Source organism: Panicum virgatum, chromosome 4N (genome assembly GCF_016808335.1).
Source record: "Panicum virgatum strain AP13 chromosome 4N, P.virgatum_v5, whole genome shotgun sequence".
Classification (NCBI taxonomy): Eukaryota; Viridiplantae; Streptophyta; class Magnoliopsida; order Poales; family Poaceae; genus Panicum; species Panicum virgatum.
Genome location: NC_053148.1, coordinates 34072794 through 34089642, shown reverse-complemented (window position 1 = coordinate 34089642; position 16849 = coordinate 34072794). Strand labels below are relative to the sequence as shown.

General features: G+C 49.0%; 1 long non-coding RNA gene across 1 annotated transcript; it reads left to right on the top strand.

Moving 5' to 3' along the window:
* The first annotated feature begins 10690 nt into the window (after nt 1-10690).
* LOC120670007 lies at nt 10691-11448 on the top strand. The gene is made up of 3 exons (XR_005672999.1): nt 10691-10887; nt 11071-11171; nt 11243-11448. It is a non-coding gene; the product is annotated as an uncharacterized LOC120670007 (long non-coding RNA).
* Nucleotides 11449-16849: the final 5401 nt, after the last annotated feature.

Sequence of the window (16849 nt, the reverse complement as noted above, 5' to 3'; positions counted from 1 at the left end):
CTCTCTTGAGATGTTTCGTGTTTAAAGGAATCAAGACCGTGGATTCGTGTTTTGCCAAACTCTTTGTGATGATTCCTATGCACCTAGCCTAGTGCCAAACCCCCTGGAATCGCGAGTTCACACGAATTGGAGGTTTTGTGTTCTTGATAAAACCCCAATCCACTTTGATCTTTCCCCGAATTCTCGAGATTCTTTAATCTTTTGGGTGAGATCTCTTGGGGATATGTTCACGGGTCAGGTGTGAAGGTATCCTCCAAGTTTTGTTGGATTTAGACTTCGTTTGCTCGAGATTTTTGGTTTGGAGCTTTGGTTGCGGGCTGTCTGGGACCGCCCGGTCTGACCGGTCTGTCTAACCGGTCTGACCGGTCTGGAAATTCAAATTCTAGCCCCAACCGGTCTGAGCTAGCGGTCAGACCGGTCTGAATCAGCAGTGCTGCTGTTTGAGGAGTTTTTCCCGTTTTGCTTCCGCGAAGTTTCCTAGGGTGTGCTGCTGTGAGATAGCTAGTCCATAGCTATTCTCTCATACCCTAGGTTGAGGGCTTGCGGTGAATTTTGGGATATAGGCCGACTGATCAATTTCGAGAGAAATTTTGATCGGCACCCATTCACCCCCCCTCTGGTCGCCAGTTTCGGTCCCTCAATTGGTATCAGAGCTTGGCTGAGGTTTTCAGTACCTTAACCGGTTCGAAAACTACTTGGCGACTATGACGAGTCTTGGTAAGATCCCAGTGTTTTCCGGCTAGAACTATGCCTACTGGAAGGTTCGCATGAGAGCCTTCTTGCAGAGCATGGGAGCCGAGGTCTGGGATATTACCAGGAACCAGACTTACGAGGTGCTTGCCGTTCGGACCACTTACGAGGCTAACGCCAAGGCTGTCAATGCCTTGTTCGCTGGCGTTTCTCTTGCGGAGTTCTCACGCGTCCAGGGTTTTCAGGAAGCCCACAAAGTTTGGACGTGCCTTGAGAACTACCACGAGGGCACACCTCAGGTGAAGGCCAGACTGTTCGAGACTCACCGGCGTGAATACGAGAACTTCACACAGGGGCCGGGTGACAGCATTGGCGATATGTTCAGTTGGTTTCAATCGATTGTGAACAAAGTCAATGCGAACAGATCTGCTGATGCCCTTGAGTACACAGAGCACGAGAAGGCCCTCAAGCTGCTCTACGCACTTGATCGCTCTGTGTGGGATCTCAAGGTGAACACGATCATTGAGTCTGCTGGCTATGAGACTCTGACCGTGAACGAGCTTTTCAGCAAGCTCAATTCTACAGAGGTGGATAACCAGACATGAGCCAAGCTTAATGGTGCCCATCCTTCCAAGAGCATCGCTCTTGTGACTGGCCCAGGTGGATCGAGCTCTAACGCTAACTCTGCTCTTGGCTTTTCTCTTGCCTCTTTGCCTTCTGTTACAGATGAGCAGCTGGAGACGCTGGGCGACGACGACTTGTGCCTCCTCATTAGCAAGTTTCAGCGCGTCTACCACAACAGGCAGAGGAAGAAGAACCCCGGGTGCTACAACTGTGGCGACTTGAACCACTTCATCGCCGATTGCCCCAAGAAGTCCGGCGGTGGCCAGAACAACCACTTCGACTACTACCGCCACCGTGACCGCGACGAGGGAGGCTCCAACAAGGAGCGTCGGTGCCACAAGCACCACAGTCGTGACCGGGGAGGATGCTTCGACAAGGAGTCACTCAAGAAGCGTTTCCAGTACAAAGCCAAGAAGCGGGAGAAGGCCTTCCTGGCGCAGCTCAGCGACCTCGACAAGAGCTCCGACACCAACCGCTCTTCTTCACCGACCTCTAACGACGACGACAAGAAGAAGAAGAAGCGGGACAAGGAAGCCACCGGCTTCATCGGCCTTTGCTTGGCGGCCAGTCGGCGCAAGGGCTTTTGCACCATGGCGGGTGAAGCCGATGGTGCTCGTGCGTCTTCAGGTGGATATGCTACACCGACTCTTCTCCTGGATCCGAGAGTGATTCAGAGGTAAACTCCACGATCGACCTGCTAGATACAGAGGTTAGGGAGTTGTACGCCGCTCTCGACAACCAGAAAAGACTGCTTAAGAAAGCAGCTAGAGAGTGTAGAAAGCTTAGGGCTGAGCTGGCTTGTGCTAGGGAGAAATCTAGTGAGGATGAGTGCGCTGGCTGCATATCTCACATGAACGATCTTGTTGCTCTCCGTGCCAAGCATGATGATAACATTGCGAACTTAGATGTTGCTAAGACTTCACTTTCTGACGTGTCTCATGAGCTCGCTAAGGCTAAGTATGAACTAGAACTGGTTAAGGATGCTCCAATTGTTAGCGATGTGCTTGAATGTGATGAGTGTCCTATCTTTAAGTCCGATCTAGCTTCGTTGCAGTCTAGGTTTGTTACTGTTGTGTGCGAGCTAGAGGAGATGAAGTCTAGGCCAGTCTTGCTTGGTGCTTGTAAGCTTTGTCCCACCCTTAGGTCGGAGCTAGATGAGAAGAACGCCTTGATTAAGTCTTTTGGGAAGACTAAGGTCGTGGAGTCTAGCCGACCTATTGACTGCTCTATTTGCCCTGGTTTGATCTGTGATTTGGATAATCTTGCAGTAGAGAAAGCCAACCTGGAGAATGAGAATACCTATCTTAGGGCGATTCTTAGTTGGGTTTCTGCTAGTGAGCCGCAGTTGGGCATGATGATCAAGCAGTTTAAGCGTGGTGATGGGTTTGGGGTCGGTTACACATACACAAAGTCAGATTTTGACAAGTTGTATGGTAAGATCGGCAAGGCTGCTGGAAACACTGCTAGTACGAGCACGCAGCCTTCACTTGTTGACCCCGCGGATGGTGTGCTTAAAGAACCACCGAAAGCACCTCCGCAGAAGCAGGTTTGGGTTCCAAAGCCCAATGAGCTGAAGAACCCTCTAGATACGCTCACTGCTGCCGCAGCCCAGGTTGCCCAGAAGAAGGGGGCTGCTCCTCCTCCCAAGCGTGAGGTGAGGTACCACTGTGAGTACTGTGACAGGGGAGGTCACCTGGAGGAGTTTTGCTTCAGAAGGAAGTGTGTTGTGAGGCGTGAGCAGGAGAGACGGAACGCGGACATGTACTCTGCTCGGGTACATGGTCCTCTCTCGGCGTGATGGTAGGCAAGTTGCTAGGGCGCGCCATGTAGGTGGAGGTTAGTGAGACGGTGGTGGTTACCGTGCACCAGCGGGTAGTCGCTTTGCTGGTCATGCTCCTGGTCGTTTTCAGTACGGCTATGGACCATGGAACCGAGGCTTTGGAGGAGGTTTCGAGGCACCACGCTTTCCTCGCGGTGGTGTTTGTCAGTCACGCAGTAGACGGGACGAGGGATACGCTTTGACTGGTTTTGCTAACCCTTCTGTAGAGCAAATGGCTCGACACTGGTTTGCTTCTCACGTTGCTAACCCTAGTGTTGAGACATTTGCTCACCCTTTGTCTCACTACTGATGTGCAGGTCGGAGGCTTGGAGAACAGGTGGATCATGGATTCCGGTTGTTCGCGCCACATGACCGGAAATGACAAATGGTTCTCCAGCCTCACCCCGATGTGCTCAAAGGAGTATATTGTGTTCGGGGATAATGGAAGAGGAAAGGTACATGGACTTGGCGCCGTTCGAGTTTCTGATCGCTTTACCCTGAGAGAGGTTGCTTTGGTTTCGAACCTTGGGTTCAATTTGCTCTCTGTTTCGCAACTTCTTGATGAGGGGTTTGAGGTTCGCTTCAAGGAGGGTTGTTCGCGTGTTTTGGATTCCAGAGGAGATTTGGTTTGCCGGATTACACCCCGCGATCGGGTTTTCTTGGTTGACTTCTCTGGAACTCCTCTTGGCCCTTCTCGTTGCTTGTTGGCTGGTCCTTCTTCTGATTTGTGGAAGTGGCATAGGAGACTTGGACATTTGAGCTTCGATTTGTTGTCGAGACTTAGCTCACTTGGCCTGATCTGAGAATTATCCAAATTGAAGTTTGAAAAGGACCTTGTTTGCCATCCGTGTCGCCACGGGAAGATGATTGCTACGTCACATCCACCTGTTAATCAGGTGATGACCGCTCACCTTGGAGAGTTGCTACACATGGATACAGTTGGTCCTTCTAGGGTGATGTCTGTTGGTGGGAAGTGGTACGTTCTTGTGATCGTGGACGATTTTTCTCGCTATTCTTGGGTCTTTTTCATGAGAACCAAGGATGAGGCCTTCGAGTTTGTTCGAGACTTGATCTTGAGGTTGAAAAATGAGCTACCCCAGGCCATGCGAGCGATTCGCAGTGATAATGGCACAGAATTCAAAAACGCTCGTTTTGACGCCTTTTGCAGTGATCAAGGGCTTGAACACCAGTATTCTTCTCCTTACACTCCACAGCAGAATGGAGTTGTAGAGAGGAAGAATCGGACGCTGGTTGAGATGGCGAGGACGATGCTCGATGAGCATATGACTCCTCGCAAATACTGGGCTGAGGCGGTTAACACCGCTTGTTACGTATCCAACCGCATTTTTTTGCTTGCTTTCATGCATAGGACTTCTTATGAGTTGTGATTTGGACGCCAGCCCCGTGTTGATCATCTCAGAGTTTTCGGTTGCCGGTGCTTTGTGCTGAAAGATGGAAATCTTGATAAGTTTGAGTCTCACTCGTCTGATGGCATTTTTATCGGTTATGCTTCTCACTCTAGAGCATACCGTGTGCTAATTATTGATACTAACATCGTCAGAGAGACTTGTGAAGTCACTTTCGACGAGACTGCACCGTGCAATTCTTCTGTCTTAGAAGTTGCAGGAGATGATGAGCTCGGCACCTCCATCTTTGAAGATGAGGAGGAAGAAGCTGCGGAGGGTGAGGCTGAGGCTACCACGCGTGCTGTGGACCCAGTTGTCTCCGTCATGAGCTCGGACGATGATGACGGCCCCGATCTGACTATGTCTACTTCATGGGGGCCGATCGAGCAGGTGACTCAGGCTTCACCAGCTGCACCTGAGGAGACACTAGACTTGGTTGAGGAGGAGGCGACTTCGACGCGGGAAGTACCTCGACATATTCAGCGTCGTCATCCACCTCAACAGATGCTAGGTGATCTCAACGAGCAAGTCACCAGGTCCAAGGTAACAAGTATCGCTGGCTTTGCTCATTCAGCGTTTGTTGCCTCTTTTGAGCCCAAGGATATTGGACACCCTCTTTCTGATTCTAATTGGGTCAATGCCATGCATGATGAACTTGAAAATTTTGAAAGAAACCAAGTTTGGGTTTTAGTCGAGCCTCCACCTGCTTGTAATCTCATCGGAACGAAGTGGGTTTTCAAAAACAAGCAGGGTGAGGATGAGTTGGTTGTTCGAAACAAGGCTCGTCTTGTTGCCCAGGGGTTTTGCCAAAAAGAGGGTATTGATTTTGAGGAGACTTTTGCCCCTGTTGCTCGTTTGAAGCTATTCGAATCTTTCTTGCATTTGCTGCTTCCAAGGGCTTTAAAGTTTTCCAAATGGATGTGAAATCTGCCTTCTTAAATGGTTTTATCGAAGAATCCCAAGTTTCCAAACCGTGTTTATAAACTTCCGAAAGCACTTTACGGTTTGAAACAGGCACCTAGAGCTTGGTATGATAGACTGAAAACATTTTTGCTGGCTCAGAGTTTTAAAATGGGATGTGTGGATAAAACTTTGTTCCTCATGCGGTCTGGCACTGATTTTCTATTAGTTCAGATATACGTGGATGATATTATCTTTAGTGGCTCTTCTCACGCTCTTGTCTCAAAGTTTTCTGAGCAGATGTCCAGGGAGTTCGAGATGAGCATGATGGGTGAACTGCAGTTCTTTCTCGGGCTGCAGATCAAGCAAACTTCTCAGGGCACGTTCGTCCATCAAGCCAAGTACACCAGAGACTTGCTGCGGAAGTTCGACATGAGCGACTTGTCTCCTCAGCCGACTCCGATCAGCACATCGACGGCGCTTGATGAGGACTTGGACGGTGAGGCGGTGGACCAGAAGGAGTATAGGAGCATGATCGGCTCGCTCCTGTACCTGACGGCGACCCGGCCGGACATTCAGTTCGGGGTCGGCCTTTGTGCGCGGTACCAGGCTTCTCCGCGCACCTCCCACAGGCAGGTGGTGAAACGCATCTTCAGATATCTGAAATTCACCCTTGAATTTGGTCTTTGGTACTCTGCGGATTCTTCTCTGGTTTTGGTTGGATTTTCTGATGCCAACTTTGGTGGGTGTCGGTTGGATTGCAAGTCGACATCCGGCACTTGTCAATTTCTCAGTACATCTTTGGTGTCTTGGTCCTCTCGCAAGCAGGCCAGCCTAGCGCTTTCTTCCACAGAAGCTGAGTATGTTGCCGCTGCTAGCTGTTGCTCCCAGATCCTATGGATGAAACAAACCTTGCAGGATTATGGATTGAGTTTTGGTAGGGTTCCCATCTTTGTAGACAACATGTCCGCTATTAGCATTGCAAAGAACCCTGTCCTACACTCCAGAACCAAACACATAGATATCCGGTTCCATTTCCTGCGAGATAACCATGAGAGAGGCCACATAGACTTGAACCATGTCCCTTCAGAGAGGCAAACCGCAGATATCCTAACCAAACCGCTTGAGCAGGACACCTTTGCTCGCTTGCGAGGGGAGCTTGGAGTTTGTTACCCCTTTTGATCGCTGACTTTTCTTTGGTTAGCTTCGTAGGTCTTGTTTGCTCTTCTTTTTGTTTTCTAGGTTTGGTAGTTGCATTGTGCATATGCATTGTACATGTTTGCATTTTGCATTGCCTCACTTGCACTAGCATTCTTGTATATATTGCTATGATCTTCTAGTGCCTGCTAGTGTGAGTTGATAAATTTGATCATGTATAGCTTGCTCCACTGTGTATATGACATCATCTGAGTTAAGCTATTTTGATTTGAAAATCTGAAAACATGATCATCCTGTCTTGGCTACTAGCATATTAGGGCGTGTTGATATGCTTTGCTATCTTATTCATGCTAGTGTAGCCTTTCGTTCAGCAATTCTACTTGAAATGATCTAAATTTGTTAAAATTGCTTGAACTGTTCTTGAAATGGATTGAAAAGATCCAGGTGGGATTGCTTGTCGCACTGATCGAGCTTTCGGGACGGCTCACTTTGCACTTGTGAGAACCCGGGCAAGGCTGTGCATGACTGAAACGAGTGCCTTAAGCTTCTGATTGTATTTGGCATAGGCTTGGCCTTGTTGCTAAGTAAAGCATGACAAGCTTTCAACCCCTGGCATTAAGAATTGATTGATATAATTTGATTGAAAAATGAATATTTTGCAACATGCTTTTGGCTGGTTTGGCTCACCTGTATGAGTATGATTAGCACTGCTTTCCATTCCCTACTTGTTAATGCTAGATCATGGGTGATGCTTTTATTTCTCCTAAACTGAACTTGCCTAGCTCTAGACTGATTTGATATACCCTGTTGAGCTAGATGTAGGTCTTGTTTATGGATGCACACGTGCTTGTGACTAGATGTTGCTCTTATCATTGTATCCCTGAATGCTTTCACTTACACCTCCTGCATTGCATTCATTGCATAGCATCTGTTCATGGGGAGTCTCAGCTTCAGGGGGAGCTTGATGTGTGCATGTGCCAACAAGGGAGAGAATTTTTGGGAGAAGTGATCGAACAAGGGGGAGACGTGTTTGATTTTTTTTTTGAAAAACTTGTTGTGCACAGGGCTTTGAGAGTGCATCATTTTGGGAGAGTTGCACTTGTGAGAGGGAAAAGCTTTGGTTTGGGAGTGTCTGCTTTGTTTATGGCTCCTGGTTTCCTCGTTTTCCCTCTGCTTCTTGCATGACTGCGTCGAGCGTTACCTCTGTCTTTGAGGAGTCATGTTTTGGCTTTTGATCGATTGCGTCGAGCAGTTGCCCTTGTCTTAGGGAATCGATCTGTGCTTGAGTAAGTGACTGTTCTTGTCTTTCTGAGCTTTTTGTCACTTGCTTGAGTTCTTCACTTTCTTGTTTGTATTTTATCACTTCTCTGTTTTCAGGTGGTGTGTTGACAATGCACTCATCAAGGGGGAGATTGAGGAATGTTGAGTACTCTATCCTGCATGTGATGAGTGAATTGTCAACCGTGCGGTGTGATCGTGTGCTTGGTCTTTGGATTGCAGGTACACGGGCGTCGAGCGTCGACGGAGAGTTGCCATGGAGGAGCTCAGGCCGGGCGGCAGCTGTGGCGTCCACTCTTGGATCGAGGGCGCAAGCGGCGACGGAAGACAGGTTTCTTGGTTTGCGCCACAAAACCAAGGTGGCGGACGACGGTTGAAGACGCCAAGTCGTGGAGGCACGGGCGTCGGTCTCGGGACTGACGGAGGCGACGGGCGTCGACGGCGTCTAGGGCCTCGCTGCGGGCGAGGAGGTGAAGGACGTCGGGCGGCGTCTAGGGCAGTCAGAAGGCCGAGGCAGGAACAGCGTCTAGGGCCACGGCGTGGAGGCGGGAATCTCCCCACGCGTGAAGTTTTGGCGGTTTTCTCAAAACCGGCCACCTACCCGGGTTTCGCGGACCCTCCAAAATCGCGGACCGGAACTTCGTCGACGTGGCGGCATCGCAGCAAAGACTCCGAGTCGAAGAAAGAAACTCCGCCGTCGATTGAGTCTGTACAGCGGGCTGCTGCAGACCAGACCGGTCTGACCGCAGCAGCTGGGTATAAATACCCCCACCAGCCCGTGGCTGGTTGAGTCTCTTGATTCTTTTGTATTCTCTTCGTTTTTCCTTTTCCCTGCCCCTGCTCTAGGTTAGGGCCAAGGTCTCCAACGCAAAAGAGGGTTAGGGTTTAGCTAATCTCTCAAATTTTGTGGGTAGGATGATGGGTGGATGGCTCTAGCTTTGTATATGTGAATTTCTCTGGAATTTTTGAATGAAATCTTGTTGAGATTCACCTTTGTGCACTGAGTATTCGTCCTCCCCTTCCTCTTTTGTGTTTTGGACTTGATTTCTCCTCTCTTGAGATGTTTCGTGTTTAAAGGAATCAAGACCGTGGATTCGTGTTTTGCCGAAATCTTTGTGACGATTCCTATGCACCTAGCCTAGTGCCAAATCCCCTGGAATCGCGAGTTCACACGAATTGGAGGTTTTGTGCTCTTGAGAAAACCCCAATCCACTTTGATCTTTCCCCGAATTCTCGAGATTCTTTAATCTTTTGGGTGAGATCTCTTGGGGATATGTTCACGGGTCAGGTGTGAAGGTATCCTCCAAGTTTCGTTGGATTTAGACTTCGTTTGCTCGAGATTTGCCGTTTGGAGCTTTGGTTGCGGGCTGTCTGGGACCGACCGGTCTGACCGGTCTGGAAATTCAAATTCCAGCCCCAACCGGTCTGAGCTAGCGGTCAGACCGGTCTGACTCAGCAGTGCTGCTGTTTGAGGAGTTTTTCCCTTTTTGCTTCCGCGAAGTTTCCTAGGGTGTGCTGCTGTGAGATAGCTAGTCCATAGCTATTCTCTCATACCCTAGGTTGAGGGCTTGCGGTGAATTTTGGGATATAGGCCGACTGATCAATTTCGAGAGAAATTTTGATGGGCTCCCATTCACCCCCCTCTGGTCGCCAGTTTTGGTCACTCACTTTAACTTTTTTAGTTCAAAATTATATAAAATTAGAGCCCGGGACTTTGATTTTCTAGTCCAAAATGTTAGAGCGGCTAGCAGTAGGCGCAATGTAGTACTAGTACTACAACCCGAATCCATTGCACTGGGGCGCCTCAACCGGGTGCAATGTCTAGTACTAGTACAAAAAATGATTTTAGCAAATACATTAATATGACTCTTGAATAAAGCAAAAGTAAGCATCATGATACTTGGAAGTACGTGTTAGTACAGGTGAAGAGTGTCGAACAGAAATAAATAAACGATGCTGAATACAACAGATGACGAGAAGGTTACGTTGTTACCAATGCTCAACTGGAAAACATAACCAAAACAGTCAAATGGATGAAGTGCAGATTAGCTCATTAGATTGTTGGCACACATGGAAGTACGTATACATTTGAAAAGACATCAAATTAAGATTGGCCGGATCAAATTACAACCGCGGCCAATTGGTAACAATTTGCAATGTACGGCACAACTTAGCTAAACTGAAGTGCCTGTAACTAAACAATGTAGTACCTAATCAGCATGCATGCAAAGCGCTACATTATATATGCGCTAAAGGACAGTAGTATTTCACTAGAAGCGTACGTTAGGCCGGGGATCTCTGGGTAGCTACCTGTCCTATCCTTAGCTTCTCCATGAAAGCACGTACCATCATCCATGCATATTAACTTCACTTGCATCATTGAGGATATCAGCAAAATGGATCGGATCGGAGGTTTATTTCTATCTATCTCTTGTGTCTTATCCAACTTATGTGCACTTGAGCAGGACAAATTAATGTCAGGAAATGAATGCAACGCCACGTTCACCTTGCTTTTTTCGTGCATCCCCACCAAGCCCAAGGCAATACGTAATCCAGAGCCCATGGCATGCAACCCAACCAACGGATCTGATGATGGGAGTTGCGCTGAATTAACTGAACCCTATCCTAATTCCTATCCTAGCTAGCAGTAAGCCAGTAACTCGAATCCATTGCATTGGGGGCTCAACCGTGTGTGCGCTAGCTAGCGGCTTCGCCTTGCCTACACGCATCGCCTCGCGGCGCGGCCGGCTTATTATATATACGCGTCCGTGTGCACACACACATCACCCACACACGCCGTCTTCGTCTCTCACAAGTCACAACCACACATCAGCCGCCACCACCCATTGCGCGCGGCCTGCGGCCATCATCACCACGGCGGGGGCGGCGGGCTCCCGCTCCAGCTCCTCGCGCTTTTCTTCCTGCTCGCCGGCGCCTCGCACGGTGTTGAGCTCGGGGTCCAGACAGGCACTGCCACCTGGTCGGGGCCACCGAACGGCGCCAAGTACCCATGTGAGTTGCATCATTTCGATCATCGTCACCAAGTGAAAATTTCTAGCAAGCCCCGTAGTGGGTAGTAGGACTAGGAGTGCTACGTACTCGATCATAACTCATGTAGTAATGTTCATTTCTATATATGTTGATTACGCTCATCGCCCGTCCACATCTGTTCGTTGATTTGCGCATGAATTGAAGACTTCACCGAATGCTACTTCGGGGAAGCGGTGCGCACCGCGCCCTTCAACTCCTTCGTTACCGAGTTCGGAGTTTACGATGACTGCGGGGTCTGTTACAAGGTGAACTATGTTCATTTGTATATATGATCTATGTTGACTACTACGTGCTCATCACACGATAGAATGCACAGGTAATCTGCAAGGGGCACCCTGCCTGCTCACCGACTCGTGCCGTGAACCTACGACTCTGTGCGCTGGCGCAAGGGGTCTCTGGGTTCTCCGACAAAGTACACGCACTTCAACATGGCGGGCCACGCCTTCGGGGCGATGGCGCTGCCCGGCCGCGCGGATGAACTCCGTGCCGCGATTGCCGCCGGGCCGGTAACGGTGAGCTTCGAATGGTACGTATGTGTCTGCAAAACCCCCTCCATAATTTGCAATAACTTTGACGTACTTAATTAGTATTCCTGGCTCTTCTATGTTTGTTCTCGCGTGGTAGCCTTACCTATACTTTCAGTAATCTTCTCTTCGTTCTCAGTAATTTCAAGTCACTACTGACAAAAGAATAAAAGGAAACGCATACAGAGATTATTTGTGCTTTTTAGTAATATATGCACACACCCCACCGGGCTGTTGGTAGCGCGTCTCGTAGTAGCTAGTTTGATCTGACAGCACGCAGCGAGTTTTGATCAGTTGCTGTTGTTTAATGCTTTCAGTAGTGTTCATCTTCATGATTCATCAGTAATTCCATGACAGTATGCCATTTTCGGGTTCAGTAATCAAGTCGTGGTTCAGTAGCTCGTACTTGTATTTGAGTCCTTTCACACTCTCATCATAGTCATAGTACTGAATCTCTTTAGAATAAAAATCACGTTATATATGTACACGTAGCGTTTTAATTCCATGCATTGAAATTAACCTTCATGCTTGCATATACAATCATTGCAGCACCGACTGCATCTACTCCCGGCCGAACCCCCGCGTCGTCTACCCGGCTTTCAGGACGTCACAGGACGCCACCAACGAGAAATTCTTCGTGACAATCATGTACATCGAGTGGTTCTCTTTCTGGCAGGCCGTAGGGGTGCACTTGAAGAACGCAGCGGACAAAGAGTGGCGCGTGATGCAGCATCAGTCAGGCGCAGGCTGGACATTCAAAGATGGCAACAAGTTTCTCCCGGTGACACCCCCCCTCTCCATCCGGGTCGACACTATACCCGTGGCCGCCGTGGGTGCGAAGAACAACTCGACACAGATCAAGACTGTCATCGCCAAAGATGTCATCCCGGTGGGATGGAAGCCGATGACGACTTATTACAGTACTGCTGCTTAGCTTGAGTGCTTGACGGAGTCGCACTGCTTACCTAGCGATGTCTCAGAACGATGTCCGCATAACTATGCTTATCCTATTCCTACGTTCATGAATAAGCAATGAAGATGCATGAGAGAGCAGGGTCTGGTTACTGGTTAGGCATGCATCTTTGTTAGCTCTAGCAGTCTTCTAGTTGGGAGGCCAGTTTGCTAGATGTTTTAGACCATGGATTCACTACCATCTGGTGGTTGCTGCAATATATATTATCCTGGATTGTGCTGTGTTTCTTGCATTGGCCCTCTCTGAATGTCTTTGCAAATTCATGGTTTGCATCAGATCAAGCGTGATTTTGGCATCCTCTTAAGAGATACAAAGTGATCGACGGCATTCACTGGCCCATTGAATCTACAATGAATCACTCTTTTTGAAACTGAAGCTGGCCATCCCTTGTGCTGAACCATCTCATTGAATCCGTCCTGTGTCAGTCTGAAGAGCTCGACTCAGTCCGAGTCATGTTTCTGCACAAGTTCACCCTTTTCTGATGCACAGGTTATTTTTTCACTTTTACCTTGCAAGTGCCGGCCAATGGCTAGAAGCTAATCTTAGATCAGTACAATTTCAATAAAGCACTATTAACATCAATTCCAATAAAATGGCTAGAAGCTAATCTAAGATCAGTACAATTCCAACAAAACAAATTTAAATTCAGAATTCAAAATTTCAAATAAAATCTAAAAATTATAAAACTGGATCCATTGGACAGGGATCGAATTTAGATGAATTTTGGTGGGAAGATAACTGGATTTGGATTTGAAACGGAGGAGATATGGGGTTTTAAAGTTTGAATTCCAACTCTCAAAAGAAAAGTTTGAACTCTAGGAAATTCCAGAAAAGAAAAGGGAGGAATATTCTAGGGATATACCATTTACTATATATGCTGTAGACTGGGTTCATGGGAGGTGTGGACCGCAGGTGCTCTGTCTAAGGTCTATGGTGGACCGGGTCTACGGACCGGAGGGATGAGGTCGCCCAGTTGGGTGATTTGGCACGCTGACTGGGCGGCCATGTCAGCGCGCTCCCTTGAGGTGGCGGCCACATAGGCTCGCTGGCCTGGGTGGCTCAGGGAGTAAGGGCACGCCAGAATAGGGGGCTGCGGCGATGGGGCTCGCCGGCGCCGGGCCAGGCGGTGCTTCGGTGGGCGGATCTGCGGAGATAAGGGAGGCCAGGCTGGGGCTCTACGGCCTTAGGGGGTGGGCGAAGCGATTAGTGGCCGGCCGATCATTGGGGATGCGGCAGGCGGCAGACATGGGCAGCCGGAGTTGGTGAAGATGGTGGTGGGAATTTGGAGTTTTTGTTGGTGAGGGTTTGGGGCGAAAGGGATGGCCGGGGAACATTGAATCACTCTTTTTGAAACTGAAGCTGGCCATCCTTGTGCTGAACCATCATTGAGGACCGGTATTTCTTTGATGCAGCTCATCAAGTACATCCCTCCTGAAATGACAATGAAAGGGAGAACACAATAACAACAATTGCATATAATATTTCGAATGACGGTTAAAATTAAAACGTACAATTGTTTATGCAATTAAATCTACATCACCGTTAGGCAGAAATAGAATTAAATGCAAGAACCATAAAAATTACAGTATTGCTATTAACAACGTTCGTCAGAAAATAACAACACCATAATGCTTAAAATAATCTCTTTAATCATGCTCGTAAAATTTAATTGTCCCGTTGGTTCGAATTAAATTAAAAGAGCAACCATTTAAACATTTGCAGCGGAAACATGTTAAATTCTATTTTCAGAAGCAAAACCGTACTCTTTTAGTCTCCCAAATAATATTCACGTTGGTGCAAAATTGAAAGGAGAACAAAATATAACCAAATTCATCAAAGTATCAATCAAAGTGCTTCTGAAAAATAGAAAAAATGTGAAACTCCTTTTACTGTGCTTTCGGCCCGGCTAGCAGATTCAGCCCGAGGCCCATGTGCGCTACGCGCACCTCGCCGCGCCCAGGCCGCAACTTGGGCCTAGGCCGGAAAAATTGCCGCCCGCCTGGGCTGAAAGAAGGCCCGTTGGCTGCCGGCCGATCCTGGCCGTCGACAGCCACCCGACGGCTGTCCGTCGGTTTCGGCCGATCAAGACCGGCGAGCGGTCGACTCCCCCTTAACCGTAGGTCCATTCCTCTCTCTCCCCTTGTCTCTCGCATCGAGCGTCTGCCACCAAGGCCGGCCGAAGGAGGTGGCGGCGCCGCCGTCGGCCCCCTCGAGCGGCCTTACAGCGGTGCCCTGTGCCCCGAGCGCGCCCGCGCAGAGAAGCGCCGTGGCTTGGGGTCTTCTTCCCGCACAACGGCGGTCGTTCGCCGGCGAGCCGGCGCCTGTAGTACATTGCCGCATGGCGTTAGTGTTAGACCCGGGACAGCGGGACTGCTCATAGGCATAGAATATTCTAAAGTAAGAGATAACACTTGGATATACCTTACCTCTCTTGTAACTACCCGAATAGGCGTAGAACTAGCTGTAGTACAAGGAAACTACCCCACCCTGCTGTAGTAGGACTCCAACTGTACAGGGCTACGACTTTCAATGTAACCCTATCCCCCCGGATATATAAGGGCGGGCGGGGACCCCCTCAAAACACATCAACACCTAAGGCAATACAAGCAACAACATAGGACGTAGGGTATTACGCACCTCGTGGCCCGAACCTGTCTAAATCCTTGTGCTGCTTGCACCATCGAGTTCCAGAGCAGTCGATCCCTACCTACAATCCTACTGCTAAGGGTATCCCTAAGCAGGCTTGGCGGTAAACACCGACAGTTGGCATGCCAGGTAGGGGACTCGGCGAGTTCATCGGAGAATTCGATGGCCACCCTCGCTTTCAGCACCATGGCGCTTCCTCAAGGCTCGTGGGTTTGCATCGCCAATGGCTTAGGCGGCTTTGACAGCCACCTAGCTAAACCCATCACGCTGGAGGCAATCTCGTCGGAACGCTGCAACGACCTCGCCAGATCAGATGATCGTGGCGACATGCTGCTTCCCAACCTCACTAAGGAGATCGAGCAGAAACTCGAAGACAACTCGGGTTCCACTCGGACTCAGATTGATATCAACCTAAATTCTACTCGGATTGAGACTCTTCTTGCTCGACCCATCTTTGGGTTGCGCAACGCATCATCTACATACCAACAGATGATCAAATCCATCTATGAAGATAGCTTGGATCAAACACTAGGCGTAGAGAACTCTTCAGCCACCACTAGCCGGGGGGCACCCATTTTCGACGTATACTCAGACCCAGACGAGTCATCCCATGACAGCCTGGATTTCATCACCGATGCACTGGCAAAATTTCAACTCAAGTCCTGCCAGGATTATTCACTCGCAGAACTACTTGACAACCTTCGAGAGGTTACCAGCATCGACGGTCTCCCGTTCCAACACAGTACCTGTAAGGATCACCGGGGTGTCCGACCCTAGAGGGGGAGGGGGTGAATAGGGTCGCTAATCGCTTTTTACCCTAGGGCTCAATCTAATTGCATAAGATAAACCTAACACGTCCTACACGTGCTAGTTATGACTAAGGTTTATCTATGCTACTCTCTACTTACCCCTAAAAACTTGCAACCTATAGCCAATCCTAATCAAACTAACTAGGAAAGTAAATGCATGCAAGATAGAGTAAATGCGGAAACGTAATACGGTAAGTAAAGAGATAAGTGCAAGAGGGATGCAAACTCCCGAGTAGACACGGTCATGTAACGTGGTTCGGCACAAACGCCTACGTCCACGGGACACCGAGACTCTTCCGATCACCGTCTTGCACTACGCCACCAATGGCGATGCCGGCAAGCAAAGGCAAGTGCCCACAAGACACCGAGTCTCGTGCACCGCCACCATCTCTCTCGGTCACCTGGCCGAAATCCACTACGGAGCTTCTCCACCAAGGAAGGGGCCTCCTCTTCCCCCGCACAAAGTGTCGTTGCCACTCCACACCAAGACGGAGGGTCACACGACGGATCACAAGTTACTTGCCGCAGCAAGACTTCCTCTCAAGCTAGTTCTCTCAAGAACTAAGCCTAAACAAGCACTAAGCACTCTCACAAAGTGTGCTTAAGCCTATATGATGTACAATGAAGCTCTATGGTGGTTGGAGATGATCTTTAGCTCTTGTATACTTCCTTGAACTCCAGCACTCACAAATGACCTGGCCTTGGGGGTATATATAGGCAGCACAAGCAAATATAGCCGTTGGAGAAAAGCTGCCAGAAATGTGCTTAACGCCGGTTAATCCGACGTACCCCAAAAGCCATCATCGGTTCAACCGGTGTATGTAAACTGCCACATGAAAAACTAGCCGTTAGCAATTAACCGGTGTATCGCCAGTTTAACCGATGCAATCAACCGGTGTATGTAAAATTAGCGTCGGTTTAACCGGTGATTGTAACTTCTTCACGTTCCTCCAAAAACCACCTCTCTGGAC